The sequence below is a fragment of the Stomoxys calcitrans genome, chromosome 5, assembly GCF_963082655.1.
Source record: "Stomoxys calcitrans chromosome 5, idStoCalc2.1, whole genome shotgun sequence".
NCBI classification, from domain to species: domain Eukaryota; kingdom Metazoa; phylum Arthropoda; class Insecta; order Diptera; family Muscidae; genus Stomoxys; species Stomoxys calcitrans.
Genome location: NC_081556.1, coordinates 75,933,028 through 75,958,035, shown reverse-complemented (window position 1 = coordinate 75,958,035; position 25,008 = coordinate 75,933,028). Strand labels below are relative to the sequence as shown.

The 25,008-nt window shown below is 38.7% G+C and overlaps 1 protein-coding gene across 5 annotated transcripts in view; it reads right to left on the bottom strand.

Moving 5' to 3' along the window:
• LOC106088992 (uncharacterized) overlaps positions 1 to 25,008 on the bottom strand; it is a 604,691-nt gene that overhangs the window by 469,099 nt on the left and 110,584 nt on the right. For all 5 annotated transcript variants that reach the window (XM_059368662.1, XM_059368666.1, XM_059368663.1 and 2 more), the window contains one exon: positions 2,061 to 2,088. The gene's annotated coding sequence lies outside the window, so the exon portion shown is untranslated. The remainder of the gene's footprint in view (positions 1 to 2,060; positions 2,089 to 25,008) is intronic.

Below are 25,008 nucleotides of genomic sequence, written 5' to 3'. Positions count from 1 at the left end.
AAATAATTGTGCCCTCTAGTGGCTCAAGAAGTCAAGACCCCAAATTGGTTTATATGGCAGCTACATCAAAACGTGGACTGATATAGCCCATTTACAATTCCAACCGACCTACACTAATATTAAGTATTTGTGCAAAATTTCAAGCGGCTAGCTTAGCGTGCTTTCGACTGACGGACGGACGGACAGACGGACGGACATGGCTTGATCGACTTAAAATGCCACGACGATCAAGAATATATATGCTTTATGGGGTCTTACACGAATATTTCGAGGAATCGGTTAATATGGCAGCGAAATTAGTATACCCCCATCCTATGATGGAGGGTATAAAAAAGGTGCTAAGTTCGGCCGGGCCAAATCTTTTATATCCTCCACCATGGATTACATTTGTGAAGTTCTTTGCCCGATATCTCTTTATAGCCAAACAAAGGATAATGGATTAAAAGTGCTATGCTATATCAGGTTATGGACCGATGCGGGCCATACTTCGCTTGGATGTTGAAGAACATAGATAAATTATTTCAACCAAATCGGATAACAATTGCGTCTCTTAAGATCTCATGTAGTGTAAAGGGGAGATCGGTTTATACGGTTTATATCCAAATCGGATAATAATTCTGCCTTTTAAATCGTCAAGAAGTCAATTCGACCGATTGGTTTACGTGGGTGCTAAATTAGGTTATTGACCTGTTTGAACCATACTAGGCACCACTGTTGGAAGTCATAGTAAAACTTTACGGAAGTAAGAAAAAAACACTTCATGCAAATTTAAGTCAAATGGGATAAGAATTTCGCCCTCTAGAGGCTCATACATTTAAGATCCGAGATCAGTTTATGTGGTGGCTATATGAGCTTTTCAATCGATTCGGACCGCTCTTCCACAACTTTCTTCAATTTGGCCCAGATAGGTCCAGATTTGAATATAGCTGCCATATAGACCGATCATAAAAGGCACATTTATTGTCCGATTTCGCCGAAATATGGGAAAGTAAGTTGTGTTTGACCCTTCGACATCCTTATTCAAATTGGCCCAGATCGGTTCAGATTTTGATATAGCTGCCATATTAACCGATATCTCGATTTAAAGTCTTGGCCCCATAAAATGCGCATTTATAATCCGATTTCACTGAAAGTTGACACAGTGACTTATGTTAGGCTTTTCGACATCTTTACGACGTTATAAATATAGCCAAGAAGACCAATATTTGGTTTTACACAATTGAACAATGATTTGTACTTATAAGTATTTGGTCCAAATCGGACCATATTTCGATAAAGCTGCTAAGGGGGCATAAGGTATGCATTTTTCACCGGATTATGACGAAAGATGGTTTACATGTATACCCGATGTGGTGGGTATCCAAAGTTCGGCCCGGCCGAACTTAAGGCCTTCTTACTTGTTTTGTTTTATTTATTTATATTAGGAAGTGCAAGCCAATATACATACATCAGATGCTTATTTCAAACCTCTTTCCCAATATGAAAACACTTTATCATTTAAACATATTATAATCATGATTTATGCATTGGATTTGTTAGCTTTGAATTTGAATTTGAATAATCTGCTAATATTATTAATTTATATATCCAAACGAGTTTCGTTTAATTTTAGCTACCGTGAATTGCAAATGAGTGTTTTCGCTACGTTCCATTTACTTTCACTTAATGCGGATCGAAAGAACTTTTTGTTGATTTTCGGTAAACATGCTCAAATGGCCAAGAACGTGATTTGCTTTTCACTTCAATACCCAATTGGTAGTAAACAGAACAAGAAATATGGGCCTCCAATGATGTGGTTGGCATATTTGTTTACATTTCGGTTAGTGGCACTACGATACGAAGCGAGGCCTTATTTATGGTCACTGGCCATATTTGTCAATAAGCCAAAATGACGCCGATTTTTGTGTTTTGCCATTATCAAAATTTACTGTTTGATGGCATTAGCCGTTATTGGTCATGTGCTAAATGACCTAATTCTTCGAATTTAAGAAATTAAGTTGGTCGCAGGTAATACGCCATAATAAATAAACAAAAGTTTATATGCATGTAGTTGTACATACCTATCATATGTTAAGTGAGGTAACCAATCTGCAAATAAAGAACAATGACAAAACAAACATTCAGTAAATATTTATTAGGCATATGTTTACAAATACGAGTGTTTATACATACATCAGTGGAATGGATAAATTGAAACAAGCATGTGGGCGTAAATATCGGGTGAACCCACAATTGGATAGAACATACCACCTAAGGGACAACCGCAGCTTATAAAAGAGTAAAAGATGTGGTTTAACCGACTGACTAACCCAAAAACGACAATGTGAATAAAACTTTCCTTCAAGCAAGTGGAACACCCAAGTCAACAGAATAATTGATGGCGTGAGTAACAATATCGTAAAGCTCACTACTAAGCCAAAAAAAAAAACTGTCCCGGCACAACGATAAGTCGAAAAAATGGTTGCAGGTCCCCTATACACCCTCCACTACGTGGAAGCTACACTGATTGAAAAAAGTCTGATGAAAATAGCTAACACTGTCTGCTGACTGTTCGTAGTTAATGTTGATTTTATATAGGCAAGTGCTTGTAATTTTAGAATATCTGACCGATTTCTGAAAAGAATGTTGTTTGTGACCATTTTTAAAAAGCTACAAGACCCTTAAAGAACATTGCACCATTCCACAGTAAATTTGTTAAACATTGGAACAGAATAAGGGGGATATAGAATTTTAATTTTGAGACTTCGAAGTATGTTTCCAATTTTTTAATTGCCGATTATGAAGTTAATATTGCATCCGTTCAAATTGACATATCTTATTCAAACTTCTCTCAAAACTCATCTACAGTTTGTCCTCTAAACAAATGTAAAAGTTAAGGTATTTAAGCAACCTTTTCAATAAATACTAAGCAATGAAACTGCATTTTTTGACTAAAAAATGCAAAATGTCAACTTTTCTCTCTACCCTCATCATAGGATGGGGGTATATTAATTTCGTCATTCCGTTCATAACTCATCGAAATATTGATTTGAGACCCAACCAAGTAGATATATTCTTGATCGTATTGACATTTTATGTCAATTTAGCCCTGTCCGCCCGTACCTCTGTCAAAAGCACGCAAATTTTCGAAGGAATAGAGCTAGGCTCTTGAAACTTTGCACGAATTGTTCGTATTGCTGTAGGTCAGTTGGGATTGTAAATGGGCTATATTGGTCCATGTTATGATATATCTGCTATATAAACCAATCCTGGATCTTGACTTCTTAAGCCTCTAAATGGCGCAATTCCAAACCGAGTCGGTTGAGAATTTGCATGGGGTATTTCGTTTTGACTTTCAAGAACTGTGCCAAGTATGATCGAAATCGGTTCATAATCTAATATAGCTCTCATATAAAGCGATCTCGGATCTTGACTTCTTGAGCCGCTAGAGGGCGCAATTTTTATTCGATTTGGCTGAAATTTGGCAAAATGGAGTTTGTTTTAACTTCCAACAACATTGCTAAGTATGGTCCAAATCTTTCCACCGGATAAAGCTACCATATAAAACGATATCCCGATTACATTTCTTTAGCCTCTAGAGGGCGCAATTCTTATCCGATTTGGCTGAAATTTTACACTAATTTTTCTTCTACGACCTTAAAGTGAAAATCGAACCATAAAAGCCTTCGTAAACCACACAATTCAAAGCCAATTTCGGACAAAATTTAAAAACTAAAAATTTAAATTCGAATAAACCCGAACACACTGGAGAAATTGTGTACATCTTTTTTGCAGCAAAAAAAGAATTTTGAAAATCGGACCAGATCGAAATGCCTAGGTGACCAAATTTAGGGCCCTGCCAAGAGTTGCACGTACCACTCAGGGCCTTGACATTTTGCCCATGATCTCGACTACACCTTAGCTCTAACCAAATATAAAATTTCAAAGAGTTAACACTCTCCGTTCTAAAATAGCATATTTTTACCTAAATAGTTTTTTCGATTCTATCCCACTGCGTTCGTCCTGGTGCGGCAAAAGGAAATAAACCGGCCTATATAAGAGGATAGAGCAGTAAGTTCACAACGAAACTTATGATGACGGTATTCGGCAAACAATTCTTAAGCCTTGCCGTGGAGAAATGCAAGGTCTTACAGAGGTTAGATAAGGACGATGGAACTTTGTTTGCGGTGGGCTGGATCCTTTCAAACCAACGAATCTGTTTTATTGGGAAAGAACAAGAGGTGCTCGGCATGGTCTTGTAAGTGTGATCGTGGTGGTCGGCAAAAAACAAGTAAAAAGGCTTAAGTTCGGCCCGGCCCAACTTTGGATACCCACCACCCACCACCTCGGGTGCATAATTTATGCATCCATAACAGATATCCTACTTGAACCAAATTCGGTACGGACATTGAGTGGCCTAATAAGTACAATTTGCATTTGCATAGTTCAATTTTGTAGAAAAAAGTGTTGGTCTTTTTGGTAGCAATATCCAAATATAGACCGATATGCGACACGGATGTCGATAGGCCTAACAAAAGTCACTGTGTCAAATTTCAGCGAAATCGGATTATAAATGCGCCTTTTATGGGCCCAAGACTTTAAATCGAGAGATCGGTCTATATGGCAGCTATACTCAAATGTGGACCGATCTGGACAAAATTAATAAGGGATATCGAAGGGCCGAAAACAACTCACTGACTCAAATTTCAACGACATCGGACAATAAATGCGCCTTTTACGGGCCAAAAACCTAAACTCGAGAGATCTGGGATGATCTGAGCCAAATTGAAAAGATGTCAAATGCCCAAGCATAACTCATTATCCGAGATTTCTTCGAAATCGTACAATAAATGCGCCTTTTATGGGCCCAAGATCTTAAATCGAAAGATCGGTCTATATGACAGCTTTATTCAAATCTAGACCGATCTGGGCCAAATTGTAGAAGGATGTCGAAAGCCTTAACGCAACTCACTATCCTAAATGTCGGCGAAATCGAGCAACAAATGCGCCCTTTATGGGCCCAAAACCTTATATCCAAATCTAGACCGATCTGGGCGAAATTAAAGAAAAATGTCGAAGTGCCTAACACAACTCACTGTCCCAAATTTTGGCAAAATCGGACAGTATATGTGCCTTTTACGGTCCCAAGACCTCACTGCCCCAAATTTCAGAAAGATCGGATGGCTTTTATGGGCCTAAAACTTTAAATCGGCAGATCGATCTATATGGGCTGAAAATTTTTACTGATGTTCTCGCCAGGATTCGAACTCAGTCGTTCAGCGTCATAGGCGGACGTGATAACCTCTGCGGTACTGAGAAGGCTCACAGATTTTGGGCACTATGTAGATGGGCTGTAGGCTCGAAATGGGGCCTGAATCCGAGGATAGTCCACTGGCTCTACAGGAGAGTGATTAAACCAAAACATAAATGCGCCTCAGTAGTTTTGTGGACTGCTATGGAGAAAAAGTACAACATAAGGACCATAGAACAGGCTCAGAGAAGATGTTGTCTTGGCATAGGCGGAGCGATGAGGACCACGCCCACTAAAGCACTGGAGACAATTCTAGATATCCGACCCATTGACATACAGATTAAGTGTGAGGCAGCCACTGCGGCTATGAGACTTAAGGCGATGGGAGAATGAATTGAGGATGGAAGCAGCTTATACCATCGCGTTATAATCAAGGCGGCTATAGGAAATATGGAAGGAAGGAAAGAGATTTCTGATCGGATAACTGAGGTGAACCTTGAAGTCGAGTGCGAGGCACTGCTGCCATCGGCACAGTCTTGTATTGGCGGAACCCTAGTAGTGCCATCTGGAAGATCATGTTACAGGGATGGATCATATCTAGAGGACAGAGTGGGCCTGGGGTCTATATTGAGAACCCAGGGACTGAGATCTGATTTAGACTGCCTGACCATAATACGGTCCTGCAGGCGGAAATCGGGGCGATCACCGAATATGTGAAGTGGTGTGGTGCTAACGCGACATCGAGTGTGAACATCTTTACCGACTGTACAATTGCCATTAGGGCAATAACAACCAGGATGGTAAGGTCACCAACAGCTTTGCAGTGTTAGAAAGAGATTAACGCCATCTCTGAAGATGGGAAAATCCGCATCGTTTGGGTGCCGGGCCAAAACGTAGTAAGGGGCAATGAAAGGGCAGACGATTTGGCGGTGAAGGCCAGAGGACTGCCGTCAATAAACTTGGTTAACCCGAAGCCTTTCGGGTCGACGCAGTCCGAGTTAAGGGAGTGGGCGACGAATGCGCATGCAACATTGTGAAACAGCGAAACGGTCGGTAGGACGGCGAAAATCCTATGGGGGGATCCAGATAGTGAGAAGACGAGGCTACGGAAAGGAAATAAGAAGGAGGTCAGTATAGCTATTGGTATCATAACGGGACACATAGGACTGCGAGCTCACTTATACAAAATTGGTGCGGCAAGTAATAGCATTTGTAGGGCATGCGGAGGAGATAATGAGAAGTTGAAGCATTTCCTTTGTTATTGCCCGGTTTTCGCGTCTAATAGATACCGGTACTTAGGTGGAGACACAATACCAGACATGAACCAACTTAGGGGAGTGATATTGAAAACAATTAAGGAATTTGTAAGTAGCACAGAATTCCTAACTTAAAATTTTCTTTTTATACCCTCCACCATAGGATGGGGGTATACAAATTTCGTCGTTCTGTTTGTAACAACTCGAAATATTCGTCTAAGACCCCATAAAGTGTATATATTCTTGATCGTCGTGACATTTTAAGTCGAACTAGTCATGTCCGTCCGTCCGTCTGTCGTGCAAAATTTCATTCCCATCGGATAAGAATAACGCCCTCTAGTGGTTCAAGCAGTCAAGACCCAAGATGTTTATATGGCAGCTATATCAAAACATGGACCGATATGGCCCATTTACAATCCCAACCGACCTACACTAATAAGAAGTATTTGAGCAAAATTTCAAGCGGCTACCTTTACTCATTCAAAAGTTCGACAGACAGACGGGCGGACGGACATGGCTAGTTCGACTTAAAATGTCACGACGATCAAGAATATATATAAAGGGTGATTTTTTTGAGGTTAGGATTTTCATGCATTAGTATTTGACAGATCACGTGGGATTTCAGACATGGTGTCAAAGAGAAAGATGCTCAGTATGCTTTGACATTTCATCATGAATAGACTTACTAACGAGCAACGCTTGCAAATCATTGAATTTTATTACCAAAATCAGTGTTCGGTTCGAAATGTGTTCAAATTTTGACAAATTTTGTTCAGCGATGAGGCTCATTTCTGGTTGAATGGCTACGTAAATAAGCAAAATTGCCGCATTTGGAGTGAAGAGCAACCAGAAGCCGTTCAAGAACTGCCCATGCATCCCGAAAAATGCACTGTTCGGTGTGGTTTGTACGCTGGTGGAATCATTGGACCGTATTTTTTCAAAGATGCTGTTGGACGCAACGTTACGGTGAATGAACACATTTCGAACCGAACACTGATTTTGGTAATAAAATTCAATGATTTGCAAGCGTTGCTTGTTAGTAAGTCTATTCATGATGAAATGTCAAAGCATACTGAGCATCTTTCTCTTTGACACCATGTCTGAAATCCCACGTGATCTGTCAAATACTAATGCATGAAAATCCTAACCTCAAAAAATGGGGTCTTAGACGCATATTTCGAGGTGTTACAAACAAAATGTCGAAATTAGTATACCCCCATCCTATGGTGGAGGGTATAAAAATAAGCATCCGATCATTTTCCCGAAACATGGAGTTTTTCTTTGAACACTAAAATAACATTTCTAATTGAAAAATGCTATACTATTTTTGTATGTAGAATCTATGTGACATTTTCCTCTACAGTTGAACTTTAATAATGAACTTGCAAATTTTTGATGTAAAAGTCATTTCGTCAGTATAACTTTTAGGAACTTCTTCTGTGGTAAATGATTAATCATACGCGATAAATCATAAATTATTTAAGGTCAAAAATGTTGTTTTTACAGTAAATTATTCTTTGCTCACACTCTATATCAAATGTTTCTTCCATTTGGTAGAGAGTGCAAAGACCCGAGCATATAGAGGCATGCGCTCGACCGTATCATTTTATACCCTCCACGATAGAATGGTCGTATACTTATTTCGTCATTCCTTTTGTAATACCTAGTAATTTTCGTCTAGGGCCTCATAATGAAAACATTTATAAATGTCATTACGACATTTTAAGTCGATCGAGCCATGTCCGCTTGCACTCAAACTTTCGAAAGAGTAAGTGTCGCATGAAATTTTACACAAATACTTCTTATTAATGTAAGACGGTGCTGACTGCAAATGGGCCAAATCCTTCCATAACCTGATATAGCTGCCTTATAAACCAAATTTTTGTAAAAAATACTTCTTACTGAATGTGCTAATATTTTGCACGTAGTGTTCTGTAATGACTTCTAACACTCCTGCCAAGTACAGTCTAACTCGGCGTATAACCTCATATAGCGTCGATATTACCCGATTGGACATCTTGAGCCCCTGGAAGCCGCAATTTTTTGTCCACTTGAACTTGCTTGAAATTTTGCATATAGTGTTCTGTTAGGACTTCCAATATCCATTGTAAATATTGTCCAAATCAGTCTATAATATAATATAGCTTCAAGAAGCTTGATTTTTTGCCTGGTTTGAAAGAAATTGGGTACGTAAAATACAACTATGCCCTTCAACTAACGTCATTAGTGAGAATTTTAAGCATAACCCATGATGACTGCTTCCCAAGGTTCGGGAAGACCGAACTTAATACTTTTTACTTGTTAGAATTTTTAAAGCACTCAAACTACCGGTAAGACTTGAGACGGGTTAAATCCCTTACCTACTAAGTTGTGAGTACTTAGTGGCTTACATAAATACAATGAAAACCGTATTGGAATGTCAATTAAACCATCTCATGAAAAATTTTTTAGAGATCGGACCAAAATTGTGGCTTCTACAGCCTTAAAAGGCCATATCGGATGAAAAATATATATGAGAGCAATATCTAAATCTAGATCAATTTTTGTGGAACTTTGCACACATATGAGGGACCAAAATTGTGGCTACAACAGCTTTAAGAGGGCATATCGGATGCAAGATATACATGGGAGCTATATATAAATCTCATACGATTCTGATGAAATTTTGCACACATATTGAGACGTCACAAAAAGCACTTCGTGCCAAATTTCGTCAAGATCGGACCAAAATTGTGCCTTGTACAGCCTTTATAGGTCAAATGAGACGAAAGTTACATATAAAATTTTGCAAGCATTTTGGGTCGTTAAAGAAAAAAACACTTAGTGCCAAATTTTGTAAGGATCGGACCAAAATTGGGGCTTCTACATCTTTAAAAGTGCACATCGGATGAAAGATATATATGGCAGCTATAACCAAACCTGGGACAATTTTCTTTTTTAAATTTTGGTCCTTGGACCAAAAAAGACACTTGTGCAAAATTTTGGGAGAATCGGACAACAAATGCGACCTGTACCTTGATTACAAGAATACATGGACAGACAGACAGACGGTCATAGCTAAATCGAATCAAGAAGTGATTCTATGCCGATCCGTATACTTAGCGATGGGTCTAGCTCTACTCCTTCTTAGCGTTGCAAACAAATTCACAAATCTATTATACCCTGTACCACAGTGGCGGTGCAGGGTATAATTATTGAGTTCCTTTAACAAAGTCTTAATCAATGCAGGTAATGTATGGTAATACTTCACTTCATAAACTGCAGAGACCTGAAATAAATCCTATGATTCGCAAGTTGTTCTCTAAAAAACACACAAAGCCACACACAATTAAAAAAAAAATAGCTTAGACCTGAATTTCCACATCCAGATTAATGTTGTTAATCCTTTTGTTGTTTATTTGTTTGTATTCTACTTAGTATAGCTCATTGTTGTTTTCGTACCCTCCATCATAGGATGGGTGTATACGTATCTCGTCATTCTGTTTGTTACGCCTTGTTAATATGCGTCTAAGACCCCATAAGGTATATATTTTGTTGATCGTCATGTCATTTTAAGTCGATCTAGCCATGTCCGTCCGTCTGTCTGTCGAAAGCACGCTAACTTTCGAAGGAGTTAAGCTACCCGTTTGAAATTTTGCACAAATACTATTTATTAGATTTTGGGTCTTGCGCCTCTAGAGGGCGCAATTTTCGTCCGATTTGACAGAAATTTTACACGTGGTGTTTTGGTATCACTTCCAACAACTATGTTAAGTATAGTCAAAGTCAGTTCATAGCCTGATATAGCTGCCATATAAACCGATCTGGGGTCTTGACTTCTTGAGCCTCTAGAGAGCCTCATTTCCAATTACTGTGCTTACTATGGCGCAAATCTGTACATAACCTGATATAGCTGTCATATAAACCGATCTGGGATTTTGATTTCTTGAACATCTAGAGGGCGCAATTCTTATTCGACTTGGCAGAAATTTTTGCAACGGCTTCTCTTGTGATCTTCAACATACGTGTCCAATATGGTCTGAATCGATCTCTAGCTTGATACAGTTCCCATATAAACCGATCTACCCATTTTGCTTCTTGAACTCAAATATTGCACAATTACTTCTACAATGTTCAGCATTCAATTCATTTATGGTCCGAGTCGGACTGTAACTTGATATAGCTCCAATAACAAAACAGTTTTTATTCATTATTCTTTGTCTGCCTAAAAAGGGATACCGCGCAAAGAACATAGGTCATGCGATCCATGGTGGAGGGTATATAAGATTCGGACCGGCCGAACTTAGCACGCTCTTACTTGTTTTTTTTTTTCCACTTGCCTTTATTACAATGGCCCCAGAAGAACTTACACATGCCAATTGGAAAACTTTTAATTACAAGCAAACAACACCCTGACTCCATTTAACCACCACGTAAGCTAAAGAAACTTCTCCCACTATAAATCTACAGGTTTGGTTCACATATTTGTTATTTGCTTCAATTTGGGTTTTGAAATAAGTGGCTGTGTTGTTCATGGCTTAAGAGTCACTTTTCCGAACAAAATGAAAACGGAACACAGAGAACAAATCAAAGCAATACCTTTGATTGACTGTTGATTTACTCAAATAAAGTGCTTAACAAGCCACTAATTGCTTAACAACTTCTTGAGGTTAATAACTGTTATTAGTTTTGGCCAATACCAATAACAACAGTATCAGCAGCAGCAGTAGCTATCCCATCAACAGAAGAAATATTGCAAAAAAAGTACAAAATATCAAACTACTAGCTAGCCAACACTTATGTCTGGTACCACCACCCAAAAGAATACTTGAATCTGAACGTACTAAAGCTGCTATCACACGATATGTATTGTCATAGGCTTTTTCAAAGACAGTAATTCTGAAAGTTGTACACATCGTGTAATACATACGAAAAATTTAATAAGAAAAATGGATTTTCGAATAAATATGCAACTCTTTCGATTAAAACGAGCTCTTATTAAACGAACTTACACGTTGACCCATGTCTAAAAAAATATAAAATACGTATGAGAATACATGCCGATTAGAGCGCGCCCTATTCTTATTTGATGTAAAGGGTGATTTTTTTGAGGTTAGGATTTTCATGCATTAGTATTTGACAGATCACGTGGGATTTCAGACATGGTGTCAAAGAGAAAGATGCTCAGTATGCTTTGACATTTCATCATGAATAGACTTACTAACGAGCAACGCTTGCAAATCATTGAATTTTATTACCAAAATCAGTGTTCGGTTCGAAATGTGTTCATTCACCGTAACGTTGCGTCCAACAGCATCTTTGAAAAAATACGGTCCAATGATTCCACCAGCGTACAAACCACACCAAACAGTGCATTTTTCGGGATGCATGGGCAGTTCTTGAACGGCTTCTGGTTGCTCTTCACTCCAAATGCGGCAATTTTGCTTATTTACGTAGCCATTCAACCAGAAATGAGCCTCATCGCTGAACGGTGAATGAACACATTTCGAACCGAACACTGATTTTGGTAATAAAATTCAATGATTTGCAAGCGTTGCTCGTTAGTAAGTCTATTCATGATGAAATGTCAAAGCATACTGAGCATCTTTCTCTTTGACACCATGTCTGAAATCCCACGTGATCTGTCAAATACTAATGCATGAAAATCCTAACCTCAAAAAAATCACCCTATACATACGTAAAGAATGTCATGAATACAGAAAGTGACAGCAGATATATAATGCATGTGAGAGCAGCTTAACCAAGCCGTATGTATTTGGCTTGTCCATCAAATCTTTCTTATTTCAACTGGAAGTCAATCAATAAGAACAATGAACTTCTCAACAGTGATTTAGTTATATTATTATTATACCCACCACCGAAGGATGGGGGTATATTCATTTGTCATTCCGTTTGCAACACATCGAAATATCCATTTCCGACCCTATAAAGTATATATATTCTTGATCAGCGTAAAAATCTAAGACGATCTAGACATGTCCGTCCGTCTGTCCGTCTGTCTGTTGAAATCACGCTACAGTCTTTAAAAACAGAGATATTGAGCTGAAATTTGGCACAGATTCTTTTTTTGTCCCTAAGCAGGTTAAGTTCGAAGATGGGCTATATCGGACCATATCTTGATATAGCCCCCATATAGACCGATCTGCCGATTTAGGGTCTTAGGCCCTTAAAAGCCACATTTATTATCCGATTTTGCTAAAATTTGGGACAGTGAGTTGTGTTAGGCCCTTCGACATCCTTCGTCAATTTGGACCAGATCAGTTCAGATTTGGATATAGCTGCCATATAGACCGATATCTAGGTTTTAGGTCTTGGGGCCATAAAAGACGCATTTATTATCCGATGTCGCTGAAATTTGGGACGGTGAGTTTAGTTAGGCTCTTCGACGTCCTTCTTCAATTTTGCCCAGGTCGGTCCAGATTTGAATATAGCTGCCATATAGACCGATCTCTCGATTTAAGGTTTTGAGACCATAAAAGAGGCATTTATTGTCCGATTTCGCCGAAATTTGGGAAAGTGCTTTGTGTTAGGCCCTTCGACATCCTTCGTCAATTTGGCTCAGATCGGTCCAGATTAGGATATAGCTGCCATGTAGACCGATATCTCGATTTAAAGTCTTGGCCCCATAAAAGGCGCATTTATAATCCGATTTCACTGAAATTTGACATAGAGACTTATGTTAGGCTTTTCGACATCCGTGTCGTATATGGTTCAAATCGGTTTATTTTTAGATATATCTACTGAACTTATTAGTATTTGGTCCAAATCGGAACATATTTTGATATAACTGATATGGGACATAAGTTATGAAATTTTCACCGAATTTTGATGAAAGGTGTTTTACATATATGCCCGAGGTTGTGGGTATCAAAAGTTCGGCCCGGCCGAACTTAACGTCATTTTACTTGTTTTTATACCCTCCACCATAAGATGGGGGGTATACTAATTTCGTCATTCTGTTTGTAACTGCTCGAAATATTCGTCTGAGACCCCATAAAGTATATATATTCTTGATCGTCGCGACATTTTATGTCGATCTAGACATGTCGGTCCGTCTGTCCGTCCGTCCGTCTGTCTGTCGAAAGCACGCTCACTTCCGAAGGAGTAAAGCTAGCCGCTTGAAATTTTGCACAAATACTTCTTATTAGTGTAGGTCGGTTGGTATTGTAAATGGGCCATATCGGTCCATGTTTTGATATAGCTGCCATATAAACCGATCTTGGGTCTTGACTTCTTGAGCCTCTAGAGTGCGCAATTCTTATCCGATTGGAATGAAATTTTGCACGACGTGTTTTGCTATGATATCCAACAACTGTAGCAAGTATGGTTCAAATCGGTCCATAACCTGATATAGCTGCCATATAAACCGATATTGGGTCTTGACTTCTTGAGTCTCTAGAGTGCGCAATTCTTATCCGATTGAAATGAAATTTTGCACGACGTGTTTTGTTATGATACCCAACAACTGTGCCAAGTATAGTTTAAATCGGTCCATGTTTTGATATAGCTGCCATATAAACCGATCTTGGGTCTTGACTTCTTGAGCCTCTAGAGGGCACAATTCTTATCCGATTTGAATGAATTTTTGCACGAAGTATTTCGTTATGATATCCAACAACTGTGGCAAGTATGGTTCAAATCGGTTCATAACCTGATATAGCTGCCATATAAACCGATCTTGGGTCTTGATTTCTTGAGCCTCTAGAGGGCGCAATTCTTATCCGATTGGAATGGAATTTCGCACGACGTGTTTTGTTATGATACCCAACAACTGTGCCAAGTATGGTTTTAATCGATCCATGTTTTGATATAGCTGCCATATAAACCGATCTTGGGTCTTGACTTCTTGAGCCTCTAGAGGGCACAATTCTTATCCGATTTGAATGAATTTTTGCACGAAGTATTTCGTTATGATATCCAACAACTGTGCCAAGTATAGTTTAAATCGGTCCATGTTTTGATATAGCTGCCATATAAACCGATCTTGGGTCTTGACTTCTTGAGCCTCTAGAGGGCACAATTCTTATCCGATTTGAATGAATTTTTGCACGAAGTATTTCGTTATGATATCCAACAACTGTGGCAAGTATGGTTCAAATCGGTTCATAACCTGATATAGCTGCCATATAAACCGATCTTGGGTCTTGATTTCTTGAGCCTCTAGAGGGCGCAATTCTTATCCGATTGGAATGGAATTTCGCACGACGTGTTTTGCTATGATATCCAACAACTGTAGCAAGTATGGTTCAAATCGGTCCATAACCTGATATAGCTGCCATATAAACCGATATTGGGTCTTGACTTCTTGAGTCTCTAGAGTGCGCAATTCTTATCCGATTGAAATGAAATTTTGCACGACGTGCTTTGCTATGATATCCAACAACTGTGGCAAGTATGGTTCAAATCGGTTCATAACCTGATATAGCTGCCATATAAACCGATCTTGGGTCTTGATTTCTTTAGCCTCTAGAGGGCGCAATTCTTATCCGATTGGAATGGAATTTCGCACGACGTGTTTTGTTATGATACCCAACAACTGTGCCAAGTATGGTTTTAATCGATCCATGTTTTGATATAGCTGCCATATAAACCGATCTTGGGTCTTGACTTCTTGAGCCTCTAGAGGGCACAATTCTTATCCGATTTGAATGAATTTTTGCACGAAGTATTTCGTTATGATATCCAACAACTGTGCCAAGTATAATTAAAACCGGCCCATAACTTGATATAGCTGTCATACAAACAGATCTGGGGACTTGACTTCTTGAGCTAATATAGGGCGCAATTCCTATCCGATTTGGCTGAAATTTTGCATGACGTATTTTATATTTACTTTCAACAACTGTGTCAAATAAGGTTCAAATCGGTTCATAACCTGAAATAGCTGCCATATAAACCGATCTGGGATCTTGACTTCTTGACCCCTATAGGTCGCAATTATTATTCGATATGCCTGAAATTTTGTACGACGGATCCTCTCATGACCATCAACAAACGTGTTTATTATGGTCTGAATCGGTCTATAGCCCGATATAAATCGTTCTCTCTATTTTACTTCGTGAGCCCCAATGGGCGCAATTCTTATACGAATTGGCTGAAATTTTACACAGGTCTCCAACATATAATTTAATTGTGGTCCGAACCGGACCATATCTTGATATCGTTTTAATAGCAGAGCAACTCTTTTCTTATATCCTTTTTTGCCTAAGAAGAGATGCCGGGAAAAGAACTCCAAAAATGCGATCCATGGTGGAGGGTATATAAGATTCGGCCCGGCCGAACTTAGCACGCTTTTATTTGTTATACTTATTTTGGTTTCTCAGTAATCTGCTATCCATAATTCTTTTTTGCCTTCATATTTTGCCCGAATTGAGTTTAACACAATTAAGGACTGGCTAAAGTCGAGAAAGCCCACACCTTTTGATACCCTACACCACTTAGGACATGCAGTCCGACGCGCAAAAAGTGAACATGTGGAGATATACATATACATAAAGGGTAATTTTTTAGCCATTATCTTTTTGGTAACAGTGGTTTAAACAGCTCACTCACGTGTCGTGTTTTGTTTCACTGTCAAACATCTTCAGTTTGGTCTAGAATTTAACCATGAATCGTCTTACAAACGAACAACGCTTGCATATTATTGAATTTTATTATCAAAATGGTAGCTCTGTTAAGAAAGTACATCGCGCGCGTATCCCATTGCATCGTTGAAGCTCATTTTTGGCTCAATGGGTTCGTAAATAAGTAGAATTGTGTTTTTTGAGTGAAGATCAGCCTGAAGCATTGCAAGAGCTACCAATCATTCCGGATTGCGGATTTGCGGTTTATGGGCTCATGGCATCATTGGACCATACTTCTTCAAAGATGGTGCGAATCGTTACGTAACCGTGAATGGTGAGCCCTATTGTAACATCTTTGGAAGATAACATTAAAGCATTTATTCGTGCGATACCGGTCGAAATGCGTATGAGTAAGGGTATGCCAAAATTGGACTAAGCGGATAAACCATTTGAGGCGGAGTCACGATAAATATTTACATGAAATAATCTTCAAAGATTGAATTATGTAGACCGTACTATCGATTCAAATAACGATTTCGTGCATTTTTAGGAATTTCATGTGATTTTTTTTTTTTTTTTTTAAATGTTCCTATAGCTTTTAAAAACAAGTAAAAGCGTGTTAAGTTCGGCCGGACCGAATCTTATATACCCTCCACCATGGATCGCATTTGTCGAGTTCTTTTCCCGGCATCTCTTCTTAGGCAAAAAAAGGATAAAAGAAAAGATTTGCTCTGCTATTAGAGCGATATCAAGATATGGTCTGGTTCGGACCACAATTAAATTATATGTTGGAGACCTGTGTAAAATGTCAGCCAATAGAGAGATCGATTTATATGGGAGCTGTATCAACCTATAGACCGATTCAGACCATAATAAACACGTATGTTGATGGTCATGAGAGGATCCGTCGTACAATATTTCAGCCAAATCGGATAATAATTGCTACCTCTAGAGGCTCAAGAAATCAAGATCCCAGATCTGTTTATATGGCAGCTATATCAGGTTATTAACCAATGTGAACCCTATTTGGCGCAGTTGTTGAAAGTCATAATAAAATACGTCATGCAAAATTTCAGCCAAATCGGTTAGGAATTGCGTCCTCCAGTGGCACAAGAAGTCAAGACCCCAGATCGATTTATATGGAAGCTATATCAGGTTATGGACCGATTTGAACTATTCTTAGCACAGCTGTTGAAAGTCATAACAAAACATCTCGTGGCTCAAGAAGTCAAGACTCCAGATCGGTTTATATGACAGCTATATCATGTTATGGACCGATTTCAACCATACTCAGAACAGTTATTGGACGTCATAATAAAACACTTCATGGAAAATTTCAAAGATAAATCGGATAAGAATTGTGCCCTCTAGCGGCTCAAGAAGTAAAGATCCCAGATCGGTTTATATGGCAGCTATATCAAAAGGTGCACCGATATAGCCATTTTCAATCCCAACCGACCTATACTAATAAGAAGTATTGGTGCAAAATTTCAAGCGGCTAGCTTTACTCCTTGGAGTGTTAGCGTGCTTTCGACAAACAGACGGACGGACAGACGGACGGACGGACAGACGGACGGACGGACAGACGGACAGACGGACAGACGGACAGACGGACGGACATGGCATGTTCGACTTAAAATGTCATAACGATCAATAATATATATACTTTATGGGGTCTTAGACGAATATTTCGAGGAGTTACAAACAGAATAACGAAATTAGTATACCCCCATCCTATGGTATAAAAATCGAACCACAAATTCATTTATAAATTGCAAGTTACGAAGCCTATCTCGTCCAACATTTCAAAAAATAAAAATTACAACTCGTATATCTCCAAAACCAGTGAAGATATTGTACACTTAAGTGGACTTGTTTGTGAGGTCTTTTGAGCACTATCCAGCAATAGGAGAGTTTTGAAAATCGGACAGCAAAAGAGGAATTGACAACCCGTATAATTTTTCGAAATAGCGAGATGACCAATTTAAGGTCCTGCCAAAAGTGTCCGGCAAACTAGGGCCTTAAGATTTTGCGCTCTAACTTCTCAGCTCCAACCAAAGAGATATCTTTACCCGTTCTCACATGGCATATATTTTACCTGTTCTTTTTCTATTTTCCCCCACTGTGCAAAGTCTCATCATCTTTCCCACATGCTGTGACTTTCCGCACCGATTTTGCGTAAGTGAGCTCGTAGTCTTATGTGTCCTTTAATGATACCGAAAGCTTTATTGCCCTCCTGCTTTCTTTTTTTCGGTAATAGCCTCGTCTTCTCACAATCCGGTTCTCCCCATAGAATTTTCGTCGTCCTACCGACCGTTTCGCTATTCCACAGAATTACATGCGCGTTCGTAGCCCACGCTCCTAACTCGGACTGCGTCGACATGAAAGACGTCGGATTGACCAAGTTTATTGACGGCAGTCCTCTGGCCTTCACTGCCAATTCGGCTGGTTTTTCATTCCCTTTTACTCCTTGGAGAAATGCGCTGGCAAAGGCTCTATAAGTGAAAATCGAGAGATAGATTAATGAAAGCCATATCTTTATCCGAAACGATTTCGTTGAAACTTGCAAATATTGTCAAGGACCATAAGGGAATCGGTATTAAATTCAGTGAAAGTTGGTTAATAAATGATTACATATGATACAATATTAGTCCAAATCGTACGAACCATGGCTATAATATCAATTTCAAACTTTAAGACAATCGGATGAAAATTTCGCCCTGTACTTTGTACATAAATTAGCGTGGACAGACAGACGGATGTATCTGAATCGATTCAGAACCATCGGTATACGTATCAATGGCTCCATCTCTTTTCCATATGGGTATTATTCATTTGGGAACCGATTGTCACTAAACTTTGCACAACGGATTCCCTTATGAGTTTCGACATTACTGGTGAATTAAATACAAATCGGTTCAAATTTAGATATAACTCGAATAAATATGTTTCAACCGATTTTCACTTTAAGAGCCTTTGTCATCGTAGTTTTTGACTGATTATCTGTCATTTTTGGTCAATGTCTTCTTTAATGATTTTTTATACCCTACAACACTACGGTGGTAGAGAGTATTATAATTTAGTGCATTTGTTTGTAACACCCAAAAGGAAGAGAAATTGATTTGATATTAAGTATACCGATCGATAATAAGCATACCGATAAGTATTGATTTGATAATAAGTATACCGATAAGTATACCGATCGACTCAGAATCACTTTCTGGTTCGATTTAGCTATGTCCGTATGTCTGTCTGTCCGTTTGTCCATGATAATTTGTGTACAAACTACAAGTGGCAATTTTCACCCGATCGTCATTCAATTTGGAACAGGCATGTTTTTCGGACTAGAGACAAAACCTATTGAAATTGGAAAATCGGTTCAAATTTAGATATAGCTCCCATATATATGATCGTCATATTTGCAGTAATAATGCAATAAAATGATCATTTGTTAACCGATTCTCTTGAAATTTGGTAGGAAGGACTTTCTCTTGACTCTCGACATTACTAGTGAATTTTATAGAAATCGATTCAGATTTAGATATAGCTCCCATATGTATATATCGCCCGATTTTTACCCCTAGAGCCACAGCAAGCGCTTTTACTGACCAATCTTCCCAAAATTGTATACAACACTTTCCTCAATGACTTCCAAAATATTTATAAAGTTTAGTCGAAATCGGTTCAGATTTAGATATAGCTCCCATATATATGTTCGTCCGATTTTGAGAAATATTGCAATAAAGTGCTAATTTGTTAATCGATTCCCTTGAAATTTGGCAGGAAGGATTTTCTCATGACTTTTAATATTACTGGTGAATTTCATAGAAATCGGTTCAGAGTTAGATATATCTGTCATATATGAATATAGCTCGATTCTCACTCCTAGAGCCACTGCAAGCGCATTTATTGAACAATTTTGCCAAAATTTTGCACAACGCATTGCTCGACGATTACCACAATATCTGAGTTTGCTGGAAATCGGTTCAGATAGATATAGCTCCCGTATATAAGTTCGCCAGATTTTGGGTAATTTGCAATAATGTTATCATTTGTCAACAGTAGTTATTACAAACTGTACATAGCTGCTCCAAATTTATTACGGATCGTTTAAAAGCCCATCTGAAAACATCCGGCGAGGTCCATCAAAATTGGATATAGCTCTCACATTGTACTTATAGGGTAGGTGTAGGGTGTTATACAGTTGGCACAGCCTGACTTTTTCTCTTCCTTACTGATTAATATATATGTATGTTTGTAGTTGAATCGGTTCAGACTTAAATGTAACTTTCGTATAAATTGTAGTCCTATTTTGACTATATATATATAAAATATGGCAGTTTTGGTAATTTGTTAATTGATCCTGATAAAATGCACAAGAGTTTATCCTATTAAAATTCTGATCAATGGTGAATTTCAACATCTGTTCAGATTTTGATATGTATCTCCCGATTTTCAAATTTAGAGCCTTTGCTAATGCAAAGATTTCTCGATACTCGGTCGAAATTCTTCATTTCAAAATTATGCCAATTCAAGTTTCGGCGATTAGCTTCCATATCTAATGTAGTGTAAGGTTAGTTTTGCCCGATTTTAGGCCGCCCTTACTTGTTTTTGGATACAAATTGGTTACTGTTGGTGCTCAAGAAGTCAAATCGAAAAATTGTTTTATACGAAAGGTATTGCAGCCCGATTTGGGTACTTGATTTACTTGTTGGAAGTCATAGCAGAAACCATTGTGCAAAATTTCAACTAAATAGAATAATAATTTCACCTTCTAGAGGCTCAAGGTGTCAAATTGGGAGGTCGATTAAAATGGAAGCTATATCAGGTTCCTTAGCGGAAAGTTCATGGGCAAAGTTTACAAATCAGATTATGGATCGATAGAAATCAAACTTGACGTTCGACATAACAGCAATCATTGTTTAAAATTTCGGTCAAATCGGAAAAGAATTTTGCTCTGTTGAAAGTTTGCGTTCTTTTGACAGACGGACGAACATGGCTATTGCGACTTAAAATGTCACGACGCTCAAAAATGTATGCATTTATATGGACTTAAACCAATATTGAGGTATTACAAACCGTATAACGCACAAATTTTCAGCCAAATCGTTTTGAGGTATTACAAACTGTATAACGAACAAAATTTCAGCCGAATTGGACACAAATGGCGGTTTGTAAAGACTAAAGAAATCAAATCGGGAAATCGGTTTATATTGGAGCTATATCAGGTTATAGACCGATTTGGACCGTACTAAGCAAAGTTGTTGGAAGTCATAACAGAACACTACGTGCAATTCAGACAAAACGGACAAAAATTGCGGCTTCCAGGGGCTCAAGAAGTCAAATCGGGAGATAGGTTTATATGGGAGCTAAATCTAAATCTGAACTTATATTGCAAGTTTGCAATTCTTAGTGTAGGTTGTTGGTATCGTTAAGTATTTGTGCAAAATTTTTTTAGTTTTTTTGCCTGTTAGGGCGAAATCGTTAAATTTTACCATTTTTGTTTGTTTCTCTTTCGAGACGAGCTCAATGATCGGAGATGCATATTGAAAAGGAGAGCCAAAGACAGCAACACACACCAACCACTGTGGGTCGCGTTTCGTCTTTGGTTAGAAGACTTTTCAACCATATTAGGTGTGCAAAATGTCAAGCGGCTAGCTTTACGCGTTCGACCGCTATCGTGATTTCGACAGACAGATGGACGGACATGACCAAATAGACTCAGAATGTAGAGACGATCAAGAATATAAATACTTTATGGAGTCTTAGACGAATATTTCGAAGTATTACAAACGTAATGGCTAGATTAATATACGCTCATCCTATGATGGTGGGTACAAAACATCGATCTGGGCAATTTTTGCCTAAAATAAGTATACATTGATACCAAACATTCCTGTCAATGTTAGTCATATAGCTCCACTAAATTTCAATACAATTATTGTGCGGTCTTCCCATTAGACTTCTTGAAAACTCAGAAGTCTCTGTTATTTGACGGTTTGATCTCTTTAAAATATTTCACAACAATCTGAGTGTAGTGGTATCTGGCATTACGACCGGTCCCAAATAGTTCTAGCTAACTGAACAATAAACCACTGTGAGATGAAGTTTGTTGAAAAAATTTCATTTTCTTGTGATAGCTGTAAGCACCAAACCTACATATATTGTAATTATGGAGGGGTGGTTATGTGAGACGGCTGGTATATTGTGTTAGCTGCTGGGCATATCAAGCAAATCATTTGTTTGCAAACACAATTTTTTTTGAAAAGAAAATTTTACATAGCTCACAGTTCTTCATTCTAGTTCACGTTAAGATAAGTCAAAATTTAATTTTTTGCATGGCCTCTACAGAAACGAGTGACCTTTGGAACGAAATGCTTAGAGGTACACCAAAAAAAGCTAGGCTAGACAAGACTATAATACACAAACCAGCAAACGGTAGTAAGTAGTCTCTGGGTGAGGTTAATGCAATGTTACAGAAACAGAAACGAAAGGCTGAAATGTCTACTTTGCTATATAATGGCAATTTCGCAGCATATTAGTCAAGAATCGAATTAATTGGCCTAAAGCAAACCACTGAAAAATAATCTTTAAGCTCTCAGCCACGTAAATGTGAATAGGAAAACAATTAAAACCAGTAAGGAAGGGCAAAAGTTGGGCGGTGCCGACTGTATAATACCCTACACCTACCCTATAAGAACAATGTGGGAGCTACATCCTAATCTGAACCATTTTTGATGGACCTCGGCGAGCAAAAATTTGTTCAAACTGTAATAACTACGGCTGACCAATGGCAACATTATTGCAAATTGCCCAAAATCTAACGAACATATTTATGGGACCTATAACTAATACTGATCCGATTTCCATGAAATTCACCAGTAATGTTGAAAGTCATTAGAAAATCCTTCCTGCCAAATTTCGAGAGAATCGGGTAACAAATGACCATTTTATTACACTATTACTGCAAATTGGACGAACATATATATGGAAGCGATATCCAAATCTGAACTGATTTTTTCCAATTTCAATAGGCTTCGTCTCTAAGCCGAAAAAAAATTGCAACCTGTAATTTTTACACAAATTCAAATGGACAGACGTCCAGACAGACAGACAGACGGACATAGCTAAATCGAATCAGAAAGTGATTCTGAGTCGATCGGTATACTTACAATGGGTCTATCTCTCTTCCTTTTGGGTGCTACTACAGTAGTGGTGCAGGATATAAAAATATCTCATGCTGTTGGACTGAGTCCTTATAGGTCAACGGATCGAATTGACTTCTTGGGCATTGCGTACCGTTAAAATAAGTCTATAACAAGTAAAAAGGCGTTAAGTTCGGCCGGGCCGAACTTTGGATACCCACCACCTCGGGTATATATGTAAACCACCTTTCGTCAAAATCCGGTGCAAAACTAATACCTTATGTCCCATAGCAGAAATATGTGGACAAAGAGCTAAGTTAAGCCCCTCACTTAGCTCTTTGTCCACAATTTCGGCAACATCGGATAATAAATTCGCTTTTTATGGCCCTAAAACCGAGAGATCGGTCTATATGGCAGCTATATCCAAATCTGGACCAATCTGTGCGATAATACAGAAGTATGTCAAGGGGCTTAACTCACTCTCCCAAATTTCGGCGACATCGGACAATAAATGCGTGTTTTATTGGCCTAAGAACCCAAATCGGAAGATCGGTCTATATGGCAGCTATATCCAAATCTGGACCGATCTGAGCCAAATTGACGGAGGATGTCGGAGGTCCTAAGACAGCGCACTGTCCCAAATTTCAGCATATAAATGCAGCTTTTATGGGCCTATGACCCTAAATCGGAGGATCGGTCTATATGGCAGCATATCCAAATCTGAACCGATCTGAGCCAAATTAAAGAAGGACGTTGAAGGGCCCAACAAAACTCACTGTCCCAAATTATAGCAAAATCGGATAATAAATGTGGCTTTTATGGGCCTAAGACCCTAAGTTTGAGGATCGGTCTACATGGCAGCTATTTCCAAATCTGAACCGATCTAAGCCATATTAACGGAGGATGTCGAAGGGCCTAAGACAACTCACTGTCCTAAATTTCAGAAAAAATGGATAATAAATATGGCTTTTATGGGCCTAAGACCTTAAATCGGAGGACCGGTCTATATGGCAGCTATATCAAAATCTGGACCAATCTGAGCCAAATTGACGGAGGATGTTAAAGAGCCTAACACAACTCACCGTCCCAAATTTCAGCAAAATCGGATAATAAATGTGGCTTTTATTGGCCTCAGACCCTAAATCGGCGGATCGGTCTATATGGGGGCTATATCAAGATATAGTCCGATATAGCCCATCTTCGAACATAACCTGCTTATGGACGAAAAAAAGAATCTGTGCAAAGTTTCAGCTCAATATCTTTATTTTTGAAGACTGTGGCGTGATTTCAACAGACAGACGGACAGACGGACGGACATGTCTGGATCGTCTTAGATTTTTACGCTGATCAAGAATATATATACTTTATAGGGTCGGAAATGGATATTTCGATGTGTTGCAAACGGAATGACAAAATGAATATACCCCCATCCGTCGGTGGTGGGTATAAAAAGATATATCCTTCCGGATTTGATTTATTGAACCTTGAAAGTACATTTGCTATATTTCCTGGTATTGGATATCCAAACTTCAGCCCGATCGAACCTAAGCGTTTTAACTTCATTCATTTGCCCTTGCATTTCGTTTACATATCCCTTGTTTTGTGCCAACATTTATTGCCCATGAGACTTTCGTCCTATTCGATTCTGCCCTCGGTTGATTTGCGTGGAGGCCACCATGGCGAAGAGGTTATCATGTCCGTCTAAGACGCTGAAAGTCTTGGTTCGCATCCTGGCAAGAACATGAAGAAAAAATTTAACGGTGTTTATCTTGGTAACATTTTTGATGTATTGAGCCGTATAAAACTTCTATATT